Source organism: Mesocricetus auratus, unplaced genomic scaffold, assembly GCF_017639785.1.
Source record: "Mesocricetus auratus isolate SY011 unplaced genomic scaffold, BCM_Maur_2.0 Super-Scaffold_4256, whole genome shotgun sequence".
Taxonomy (NCBI): domain Eukaryota; kingdom Metazoa; phylum Chordata; class Mammalia; order Rodentia; family Cricetidae; genus Mesocricetus; species Mesocricetus auratus.
This window is the reverse complement of record NW_024429182.1, coordinates 58,388,838-58,401,134: the sequence shown is the minus strand read 5'-3', so window position 1 is coordinate 58,401,134 and position 12,297 is coordinate 58,388,838.

The following is a 12,297-nucleotide window of genomic DNA, read 5'->3' as shown; positions in this document are numbered from 1 at the left end:
TCTGTTTGCTTTTCACCATATTCCTTGTATCCTATTTATTTATTTATTGGTTTTTCTGAGACAGGGTTCTCGGTTTGGAGCCTGTCCTGGAAGTTCCTCTGTAGACCAGGCTGGCCTTGAACTCAGAGATCTGCCTGCCTCTTTCCCTAAGTGTTGGGACAAAAGGCCTGTGCTATCACTGCCTGGCCCTTGTCTCTTAATTGGCACTGAAATACATGGCCAAGCCTAGCCTGCTGTGGCCACTACCACTTCTGTTCTAAAACTCCAGTTCCAGGTTGAAACAGGAAACCTGAATAAACCCTCTGCTCTGCTGGCCTTCATCCAGGGTCAAAGGTCACCCACACAGCAGTTCATTCCTGCCTGTCTGCCACATACCATACCTCTGGCACATGGGACAGGATGGTAACTGGTACCTTGGCACTGGCTGTCCATGTTGTTTGAAGAAGCTGGAGGCCACTTTTGTCTATATCAAATAGAATGAAAACACTTCCTTCACAGGAGACTTTGGTAGCAGAGTGGCAAACTCCACTCTGGAAGGCCTTTAACCTGAGGAAAGAGAAACTTGAAGTCGTAAAATGGATGCTATAGAGAGAGGATTTACTACTATCTCACTTAGGAAATACCAAGTTACACAAAGATGAATTCAGCTAAAGGGCGCTGCCTCCAATACGACTGGAAGCTGGTAGTACACTGCCCAGGCTTGTTAGAAACTGTAGGAAAGCACGCTTGTGCCATAACTGAGAAAGTTTCTGCTGATGTTCCCAGACTGGCCTCAAATTAAGCCCCATCCCCATAAGAAAGGAGATAGCCCTGACTTACCACCAGCATTAGATCCATTCCCTTATCTAAGAACATGCCTCCAAGGGGCAGCTTAAGGAGGCAGGCAGGGTCTGCCATTAAGTCCCCTGAGCTATTATCAGGAAGAGCATAATTCTGCCAGATGGACCTGGTAATAACTACTGGAAAAGGACAACACAGGTGTACTTATGAAACTATCCTGCAATATCTTTGCTGTGTAAATCTCCCATCTGCCCAAGTGTCCAGACTTGCAGTCTCCTGCCTCTGTTTAAATTGTTCAGTGTATGACCTGGAGCTGCGACTTAAGAGATTTAAGTATGACAGCTTATGTGGTGTGCATACATCTAAAGCCTATATACATCACTAAAGTGTTCTGTCCCAGAGGCTGGGCAGTGGTGGTGCATGCCTTTCATCCCAGCACTTGGTAGGCAGAGGCAGGTGGATTCCTGTGAGTTTGAGGCCAGCTGGTCTACCAAGTGAGTTCAGGACAGTCAAAGCTACACAGTCTACCTTGTCTCAAAAACCAAATCAAACCAAAAAACCTTTCTGTACCAGGATTGTTCTGTTTTGTGCATCAGCCAGAACCAGTATGTGCTATTTTTAAAGAGCTCTTTGCTACTGGCGGTGGTGTAGCACATCTTTAATCCCAGCACTCGGGAGGCAGAGGCAGGCAGATCTCTGTGAGTTCCTGGCCAGCCTGGTCTACAGAGTGAGTTCCAGGCCAGCCAGGGCTATTACATAAAGAAACCCTGTCTCAAAAAACCAAAACATACAAACAAGCAAAAAAGAGCTCTTTCCTGGAGGCTGGAGAGAAGGCTCAGAGGTTGAGCTTCCAGAGGTCCTGAGTTCAATTCCCAGCAACCACATGATGGCTCACAACTATCTAATGAGATCTGGTGCCCTCTTCTGGTGTGAAGGCAAAAATGCAGACAGAACACTGTATATATAATACATAAATAAATTTTTTTTTTTGGCTTTTCAAGACAGGGTTTCTCTGTGGCTTTGGAGGCTGTCCTGGAAGTCACTTTGTAGACCAGGCTGGCCTCGAACTCACAGAGATCCGCCTGCCTCTGCCTCCCGAGTGCTGGGATTAAAGGCGTGCCCACCAACGCCCGGCTACATAAATAAAATTTTTAAAAAGAGGTCTTTATTAGCTGGGCATTGGTGGCGCACGTCTTTAATCCCAGCACTTGGGAGGTAGAGGCAGGCAGATCTCTGTGAGTTCGAGGCCAGCTTGGTCTACAGAGCAAGTTCCAGGACAGCCTCCAAAACAATACAGAGAAACCCTGTCTCGAAAAACCAAAACCAGCTGGGCGTTGGTGGTGCATGCCTTTAATCCCAGCACTTGGGAGGCAGAGACGGGTGGATCTCTGTGAGTTCTAGGCCAGCCTGGTCTACAAAGCGAGTTCCAGGACAGCTTCCAAGACAATACAGAGAAACCCTGTCTCGAAAAACCAAAAAAAAAAAAAAAAAAAAAAAAAAAAAAGAGGTCTTTATTAATCTCTGTGTGGAGTGATTTCTCACTGGGAAGGCATATTAATTCCTTTTTTTTTTTAGATTTTATTTATTTATTATGTATACAGTGTTCTGTCTGCATGTATGCCTGCAGGTCAGAAGAGGGCACCAGATCTCATGACAGATGGCTGGGAGCCACCACGCAGTTGCTGGGAATTGAACTCAGGACCTCTGGATGAGCAGTCAGTGCTCTTAACCTCTGAGCCATCTCTCCAGCCCAGGCATATTAATTCTATAACAACCATCCTCAGAACACATTAGTTACTGGAGTTTTTAGGCTTAAGGCTCCTTCCTGTTCTGACAACCCCAATAGGCTATGTTCTGCCAGCACCCCAGTATGCCAATGAAAGAAAGACTAATGGTGAAAAAGAGGATCATATGTTCAGTGTGATCACATAGGAAGAGGAACACACAAAGGGAACAGTGACCCCAAGTCTACCTTTCAGGCACTGAAGAGCTATAGGTTTCAGTAGAAGAGAAAAATGGGGCAAGAGGCAGTCATAATTAATCAGTCCTGGTCTGGTCTGTGTGTGGTCCTTCCTCTTGCTCTCAGCTCTGGCTTAGCAAGGTAGTCTGAACAAGTCCTACTTAAGGGATAAAGTGGTTCTCCATCACTTCAGCTCTAGGGTGCAGCCTGGCTTCAGGGATGATTGCTCTCAACTGGTTCCTGTCTTGGCAGATTTCGCTCTTCCTAGAATCCAAGGTGAATGCAATAGTCAGTGCTGAATGAAGAAACAACACACACACACACACACACACACACACACACACACACACACGCTGGGATCATGTAGGCTGTATGCTTTTATGGAGATACACCATCACCAGTTGCCTGGAAACTCAGCACATTTATTATACTCAGCCGAAGGAGGAAGCAGGTTAGCTAATAGCTCTGTAGGGGTCCTCTGTAAGGGGACAGTCTCAGGCCCCAGTCATCAGGAAAGAGGAAGCTGTGGTTAACACTTTCTGCCCACACTGCCAACATCTTTCTCAGACCAGAGGAAGGCCTTACATCTGAAGTCTGAGGCTTCGGCACCCTTGACATGACTATGCTCATGTCAACAATATTCATTCACACAGGCTGCTCTCACTCCCCACACTGTGGGTTTAGCAATGACTTATCTCCGTGCCTTCTGTCTTGAAGAGAATGAGATGGGTTAGATGGAGACTCCTGAGTAATTACAGGCTGACAGCAGAGGTAAGCAGGTGACTCATGGTAAAGGAGACAGACACAAAATGAAGGGAGAGGTGACATTATTTACTCTTCATTCTGCATTTACTACTATCATAAAACACAGCTCTCACCTCAAAGGGAATATAAGAGAGTTTACTCTGAGCCAAGTATGACTGTTTTGAGATTTCTTGATATAGTCCAAGGTATTAATGGTTACAGGGATCTTTGTAGTCAGAGGACAAAAGTCACTGGAGAGATGGCTCAGCAATTAATAGCACTTCCTGCTTGTCCAGAAGACCCAACTTTGACTCCTAACACCGTATGAGGTGCCTAAGGGCTCCAGGGGGATCTGACATACTGTTCTGAATTCCACAGATGAATACAAACACACACACACAAATTAAATCTAAAAAGAGGAAAGAATAGATTCCGAGGCTGGAGTTGTAGCTCAGTTGTAGAGTGTTTGCCTAGCATTCTCAAAGCCCTGTGTTTATCTCCAGTATACCTTAAACTGGGTGTGGTGGCACAGGCCTGCAATCCCATCACTCCAGAAATGGAAGAAGGAGGATCAAAAGTTCAAGTTCATCCATCCTCAGCTACATAGCAAGGACTAGGCCAGACTGAGTTATAAGACACTATTCCCCAAAGCAAACAGAGCTAGGGAGATGGCAATGGGTGAAGTGCTTGCCACTGTGTGCCCAGCAGCACACATGGAAAAGGTCAATAGGACAGTTTATACCTGTAATCCTACCTGGGAGGTGGGACTAGGAAGAAAAATCCAGGTTCAGTGAAGGACCCTATTTAAAAAATAAGGTAGAGAAGCCATTGAGGAAGACATCCTGATGTCAACCTTTTCCTTCATATGTGACTGAATAGGCAGTCACATACACATCCACACACATGCACCATATAAGCACACACATACTCCAAAGGTTTAACCTGATAAAATGATGTTAGGTCATACCTACATGTGGACAATGAATGACTATTCAGGGGTCTAAAGAAAGATCCAGATAGCCGGGCGTTGGTGGCGCACGCCTTTAATCCCAGCACTCGGGAGGCAGAGGCAGGTGGATCTCTGTGAGTTCGAGGCCAGCCTGGTCTACAAAGCGAGTTCCAGGACAGCCTCCAAAACAATACAGAGAAACCCTGTCTCGAGAAACCAAAAAAAAAAAAAAAAAAAAGAAAGATCCAGATAATTCTGCTCTGGAACTAAAACAATTCTAGCTCTCCACACACCATAAAGATCTAACCAGTCCAGGCACAGTGGTAGCTCAAGCATTTAATCCCAGCGTTCAGGAGTAAGAGGCAGGTGAATCTCTGAGTTCAAGGCCAGCCTGGTCTACAGAATGAGTTTCAAAACAGACAGGGCTACACAGAGAAACCCTGTCTTGAAAAACCAAAAAAGATCAGCCAGGTATGGTGGCACATGCCTTTAATCCCAGTACTTGGAAGGCAGACGTGGGAGAATTTCTGTGAGTTCAAGGCTGGTCTGGCCCAAAATAGGAATTCCAAGATAACCTGTTTCAAATCCCATCAAAAAACAAAACAAAACAAACAAGCAAACAAACAAAGATCTAATTAGTTTATCAGTCTTGCAGAATTTTCAACAGAAGCATGGGATTTTTTTTAGCACTGTGGGAACTTGATATCATAGTTTCTCCTGTTGACCAAGCATCACTTTTTGTTTGTTTGTTTGTTTTGTTTTTCAAACACTGAGATCCTTTGTTTCTACTTCTCTAGTGTGGGATTAAAAGCATGTGGCCAGGTCCCAGTCATCTCATTTTAACATGCAAAGGCTAAAGTTTTCTGTCTCACAGCACTAGGAAGGCTCACTCATTCCTGTGATCACAAAGATGAAGCTGAGAAGGCAGAACAGTCTTCAGGAGAGAGAAATAACTGTTAAAGGCATTAAGGAAGAAGCCCCTGGAAGGTAGTAACATTATCAGCCATCATGATCTATCCCAGCTTGGTTCTCCCCCACCATCTGTATCTGACGTAACATTTATATGGACATATAACAGGAGTATTTCATACCTACTATTAAAATAACCAAGAAAACAGTATAGCTGTCTTAGTTTGACTTTTGGGGGTGTATTTATTTGTTTGTTTTATCCGTGTGACAAAAACAATTTAGGGGAAAAAGGAGTATTTTAGTGCATAATTCCAGGTTACAGTCCAGGATAGCAGGGAAGTCACCGTGGAAAGATCTACAAATAACTAGTAATGTCATATCCACACCAAGATCAAAGATACATAGACACATACAGGCCTTCTTGCTTGGGCTCTGTTGTGCCCAAATTCTGAATCCCCAAAATCACCAAGAGACCCATTCCAGGCAGGTTTCTGCATTTGAGGTCTGCCTGCCCTACAGGGTGAATTCCAGAACAGCCAGAGATATACAGAGAGACCCTGTCTGGAAAAACAAAAACAAAACAAAAGAGACAACAAGCAGGACTCTAACAACCCAGCTCTCCCAGCCGCACACAGGCTCTTTCTTCTCTACAATCATCTTTTCGGTGGCTGCCAATGTGTAGCAGGCAGTGTGGACTGCCAAGGGACAGACTCTAGGGCAGGCAATGTGCTAAGCACCTAGGAAGCTTCCCTTCATTGTTCTAGGCTCAGGTCAGAAATGTCACCTCTGTAAACCCAGATGTGTCACCTGCCCAGCAACTTCCTGAGTTCTAGGGAGTGTCGAGTTTCCTTCACAGTAGGCTGCACAAGAAAGCAATGACTCTGGTTCCTTGAGTAAGCAAAGGGGCCAGGTACAAACTCCCAAGGCACTTGTCTCCTCTATCCAGTCCAACCCTGACCCGGCAAGTTTCTGAGTGACAAGCTGACTCACCAGCAAGATCCCTCTTCCCTTTCCGACACAGCAAGCACCTCAGCCTACTTCTGCAAAAGGGAACCCTGGGCCAAGTGTGGTAGCACAAATTTATCCAAGCACTTGGGAGGAGGAGGAGGCACTGTCGGGAGTTCAAGGTCATCTTCGGTTACACAGCGAGATTGAGGCTAGCCTGGAATACCTGTGACCCTGTCTCAAAAAATGGGGGGGCATTGTGGGTGCTGGACACACCCACTTGTTAGCTCTGCTTGCCCCAAACAGATGGGAGAGCAAGGTCCAATGAAACACAAAAGATCCTTTTTTCCTCCTAGCAATTGCTGTAAAGTGTGGGGGTGGGTGGGGGTGGGGTGGGGGTGGGGTGGGAGATGAGACACTACTTATTTAGCTCTCTATAATACACAATTGTTCCCTGACAGCCATCCTACTTCTGGAGCACTGAGCATCTTTGAGGGATGTGGCAGAGGGATTATTGCTGCTCTATCTGAGGTTATGTTGTGGCCTGCTATAACCACTTGGATTCCCTGGCTTTGACAAGCTCTGGTCCAGCACACTGTGAGCCACACAAGGCTACTGAAAAGACCCCAACAATCTCCAAGCCTGGGGGGGACAGAGGAACAGAGAATACTCTGGGGAAATAACAGCCCACCTCTAGGACAAACTCAGTTCTTTTCACCTGCTTCCATCTCCTCTGTCTACCTTCCCTCTTGCCCAGATACATCTGGAGGCTGCTAGGAACCAAACCACCCCAAACAGCCAAATCTAAATAATTTGTATATGAATATGGAACCAGAAAGTCTTTACCTGTATGGATGTCCTGCATGGTCCACACCTGCAGGTCACTTTAGTCTTAGGAAAGCTGCTAGGACAGACCTACCTACCTCCCCCACACCAGCATCTCTTTGGTGAAAGGTTAGAAGCATAGCATTTGACTTCCTGTCAACTTTTCCCCAAGTATAGCTCAACACAAATCTCCACACATTTGCTTTCATGGGACCTACACAGTATTACTTTTCCTGCTTTTCTTTGATTTCTGTTTGAGTTATTTAGCACCGTACAAAGCTGACTTACATACTAGTCTAAGTTATTCACACCCAATAGAGCCTTTCCTACCTGTAAAGATCACGTCCCACAAATAGGGCTCTGCAGAGCCAGTAAATCCCCACACCAGTCCCAAGGTCCTGCTGAGTCAACTTCTGGCCCAGTGGACTAGGCATTTCACACTACACAGCTCTGGCTTGGTGCACTACCCATTGTACGATACTTCTCCTAGGCCCAATTTCATCAGTAACATCCTCCCTCTATTGCTCTATTCACTGCTGAGCCATCTCTTTGGCCCATCATTATTTAAAAGTCTTTCAGGCGTCTCAGATGTAGAATGTTCCCTGATTATAGGTTTCCTATATTGAGCATAATTAAGGACCCCATCTAAATGTTGGGTCATGGATTTCCTTTGGGCCTGAGGGGTGTCTTCCATGACTTCTAACTTGCTCTCTCCCTGTCCCACTAATTCTTCTCAGGAAGAGCACATTAGCAGAGTTATTTTGTACTGCCTTTCCATTGTGCCACCCCAGTCATATGTAGCCGTGCCAATGCCTTCAGCTCACTTATGTCCCTTCCTCCCTACTTTCAGACCAGTTCAGAGGCTAGCGTGGAAGATAACACCCACAGATCTTTCCCCATAATTTCTGTCTTACATAATCAAATTCTTTCTGCACAGACAGCTGAGTCTCAGTTTCATGTCTTTGTTTTGTTTTTCGAGACAGGGTTTCACTGTGTAGCCATGGCTGTCCTGGAACTCCCTCTGTAGACCAGGCTGACCCCGGACTCAGAGATCTGCCTGCCTCTGCCTTCTCAATGCTGGAATTAAAGGTGTGCACCCCCACTGCCTGGCTCAGTTTCCTCTTCTCAGTTCTCCAGCAAAGGCCACACAGGCAATGGCACAGCTTGCTCATCATTCTGTCCCTTACTGTCTTAGGGTTACCCATTGCTGGGATGAAATACCACAACTGAAAGCAACTTGGGGAAGAAAGGGCTTTTTTCACTCACAAGTCCACAGTTCATCGTCAAAATCAGTGAGGTAAGGAACTCAACCAAGCAGGGCAGGAACCTGGAGACAGGAGCTGATGCAGAAGCCGTGGAGGAGAGCTATTTACTGGCTTGTTCCCTCTGGCTTTCTCATCCTCCTTTTTTTTGTTGTTTTTTGTTTTTTTTTTTTGTTTGTTTTTCGAGACAGGGTTTCTCTGTGGCTTTGGAGGCTGTCCTGGAACTCGCTTGGTAGTCCAGGCTGGTCTCGAACTCACAGAGATCCGCCTGCCTCTGCCTCCCGAGTGCTGGGATTAAAGGCGTGCGCCACCAACGCCCGGCTCTCATCCTCCTTTCTTATAGAACCCGGGACCACCAGCCCCAATGCTAGCACCCACAATGGACTGGGCCTTCCTACATCAATCACTAAGAAAATGCTCTACAGTCTTGCCTACAGCCCAATCCTATGGAGGCATTTCCTCAATTAAGGCTCCCTTCTTTCTCATGACTCTAGCTTGTGTCAAGTTGACTTTAAAGTAGCCAGCACTCTTACATACTACTTTAGAGACTGTAACATATCTTCTATTCCATCAGCAATTTGGGAGCATCCTCAGATTCATGTGGTAGACCCCATTTATTAAGAAGAGTAAAACTGCTAGCTGTCCTTACATTGAAGGGGCCAGAATGTGACTCCATCTTAGATAGGAACAACTCCAGTATAGATTATTACCTAAGCCTGAGTCCAGGAAGTCCCCCAGCCAAGTCTAGCCAATCAGCTAAACAGTTTTTTTTTTGTTTTTGTTTTTTTTGTTTGTTTGTTTTTTCAAGACAGGGTTTCTCTATATTGTTTTGGAGGCTGTCCTGGAATTTGTTTATGTAGACCAGGCTGGCCTCGAACTCACAGAAATCCACCTGCCTCTCAGCTAAACAGTTTTAAACCTGACCTTAAGGCTGGGAAACCCCAGAGTTACAGGGTAAGGCTATTACTGACCATATATGACTTAAAAAGTCCACAATGGGTGGAACTGTTACTAGCCCTGTCCAATCGACATGTGCCCCATGGAACTGGTCCCTGACTGCCCAATGAGAACAGAGATTAGCTCACCATACTTAGAATTCCCCAGGTTTTCTTAAAAAGGGCCTGAGCCCCTTGATCCTGGGTTGTCATCACCATTTTGTGTGGATGATTGATCCCTGCATGCTGGCTTCTGCAGAATAAATGCTCTTTGTGTTTGCATACTATTTGAGTCTGGAGACTTTCTTCAGTGATTCTCAGACCCTTATACCATTACAGCTTAGGCTGTCCTGGAATCCATATGTAGCACAGACTGATCTTAAACTTGTCATAACACTCCTGCCTTACTCTTCTAAGTACTGAGATTACAGGTGTCAGCCACCAAGTTAGCTTGTCTTTCTTTTTTCTTTTTCTTTTTTCTTTTTTCTTTTTTTTTTTTGGTTTTTATGAGACAGGGTTTCTCTGTATTGTTTTGGAGGCTATCGGTCCAGCCCGACCTCGAACTCACAGAGATCTGCCTGCCTCTGCCTCCCGAGTGCTGGGATTAAAGGCGTGCGCCACCTCCGCCCGGCTCTTTTTTCTTTTTCTAGTTTAGTGTTTTATCATCCATAGCAGGGCTAAAGCAACTGTCACCACAGCACAGAGGCATGCTGCCCCACACTACAGAGAACAGACTGGCCCCATCAGGATTGCTCCCCATTTTCCACAGACAGTTCACTCTCAGATGGTTTAGGTTCAGTTATATGTCTCATCCCCTCTTCCTCCTGTTGTGAGACTATTCCTGGAGAGATGTAAACAAAGGTCTACTCATCCCAGATTTGGAAATGACTACAGATTAAAAAAGTACAGATACCACACCACCAAAGTCCAACTCGGCTTTATTCCAGTTAGAGGAGCAGAAGACTCAAAGACAGCTGCATCTCTAAAGGTCACTCCAGCGTGGATGATAAGACACAAAAGCTAGCCGGGTGTTAGTGGCACACGCCTTTAATCCCAGCACTAGGGAGGCAGAGGCAGGTGGACCTCTGAGTTCGAGGCCAGCCTGGTCTACAAAGTGAGTTCCAGGACAGCCTCCAAAGCTATCTGATACAAGGGATATGTGAAATTAGATCCCTAAGAGGGATCATGATCCACAGGTTGAGAACCATAAAGGCAGCCTCTGTGGTCCCTAGTATATTAAAGTCTATCTTTCAGTGAACTTAAATGGAGTCAGCTGAAGCCAAGTATGGTGACCCATGCCTGTAATCTTAGTACTTGGGAAGCAGGGGCAGGAAGATCAGGAGTTCAAGGCCAGTCTCCTCACCTGGTCTTACCACTCCCCCACACACACCTGTTTTGTCTTTTTATGGATACTGAGAAAAATGGATAGTGTGCTGGTTACTTTGTCAACTTCACACAAGCTAAAGTTATCCAGGAAGAGGGAACCTCAAATGAGAAAATGTCTCCCCCACCAGATTAACCTGGAGGAAAGTCTGTGAGGCATTTTCCTTTTGGCATGTCTGGAACTCCCTATGTAGATCAGGCTGGCATTGAACTCACAGAGATCCACCTTGACTGTTGGGATTAAAGGTATGTGCCACCATCAAGCTCATTTTCTTAATTAATCATTGATATGTGAGGGCTCAGACTCTGTGGGTGATGTCAACCCTGAGCGGGTGGTTCTGGGTTGTACGTGAAAGGAGTCTGAGGGCCCCAGAGATGGCTCAAGCTCACAACCAAAACAAGAAAGTAGTCTGAGCAAACCAAGGAAAGCAAGCCAGTAGGCAGTCTTCCTCCGGGTTCCTTTCTTGAGTTCCTATCTTGACTCTGAGTGATAGACTATTACCTGGAAGTGTAAGATGAAATCAACCTCACCAAGTTGCTTTTGCTCGTGCTGCTTATCACAGCAACAGAAAGCAAACCAGGGCAATCTTGAGAGAAAATCTGGTGTGTGTGTGTGTGTGTGTGTGTGTGTGCGCGCGCGCGCGCGAGTGTAACAACTTGAGACAACATATTCAAAGAACCGCAAATCAATGAGTGAGAACACCGTTAGAAAATTGTCTTTAATGCCGCGCGGTGGTGGCGCATGCCTTTAATCCTAACACTCGGGAGGCAGAGGCAGGCGGATCTCTGTGAGTTCGAGACCAGCCTGGTCTACAGAGCGAGTTCCAGGACAGCCTCCAAAGCCACAGAGAAACCCTGTCTCAAAAAAAAATAAATAAAAATAAAAAAGAAAATTGTCCTACGGTTATTATTGACTGAAGAGACAGCTTCCATCGCAACCGTCTCAACCTGCTACTTATTCATTCGGGACAGATTTCCAGGAGAGATGCAGAATCAGGAGCAAGGGAGGAATCACCCGGCAGCCTAATACAACACCAGCAACACTCCATCTGGGAAGTGGGAACTGGTGGCTTTGCCAGAAGTTCCCCAGACGGCTGAACACCTGTAAGAGTCTCAGACTGCAAATCAGCTCGTCTGCTTGTAGGCGGGGCCTGCGCGGAGCTGGCCATACCACGATCCGGCAGGAGCACACAGGGGCGCACCTCCTAGTCCTTAAGCTGGGAGTAATGGAGAGCTTCCAGGACCCACAGCAGGAGAGGGATGCACCTCGAGGTTCCACCGTTTGGGGGCGCACCTGAAGGGGGATGCACAGCTGGAAGAAAGAGCGCGCTCAGGGATTAGCATGGCTCTGGAGCGTGTGGAGGACTGCACAGTCTCATCCATCCACAAGCTATCAGGGTCTGACGCTTAGAGCGCACGTCTCAGTAAAGCAGGCTGTCCGTTCATTCTACTCATCGGAGCTCTACAGTGAGAACACACCTGGGCTCCAGCCTCCCAGGACCGGTGGAAAATAACCAAACACAACCGAGGAAGAGACCAAGGACCGCAACACGGGCGTGGTCTACAGCATTAGCCTCCAACTACAAGGGCGGGGTTCGTCTCCAG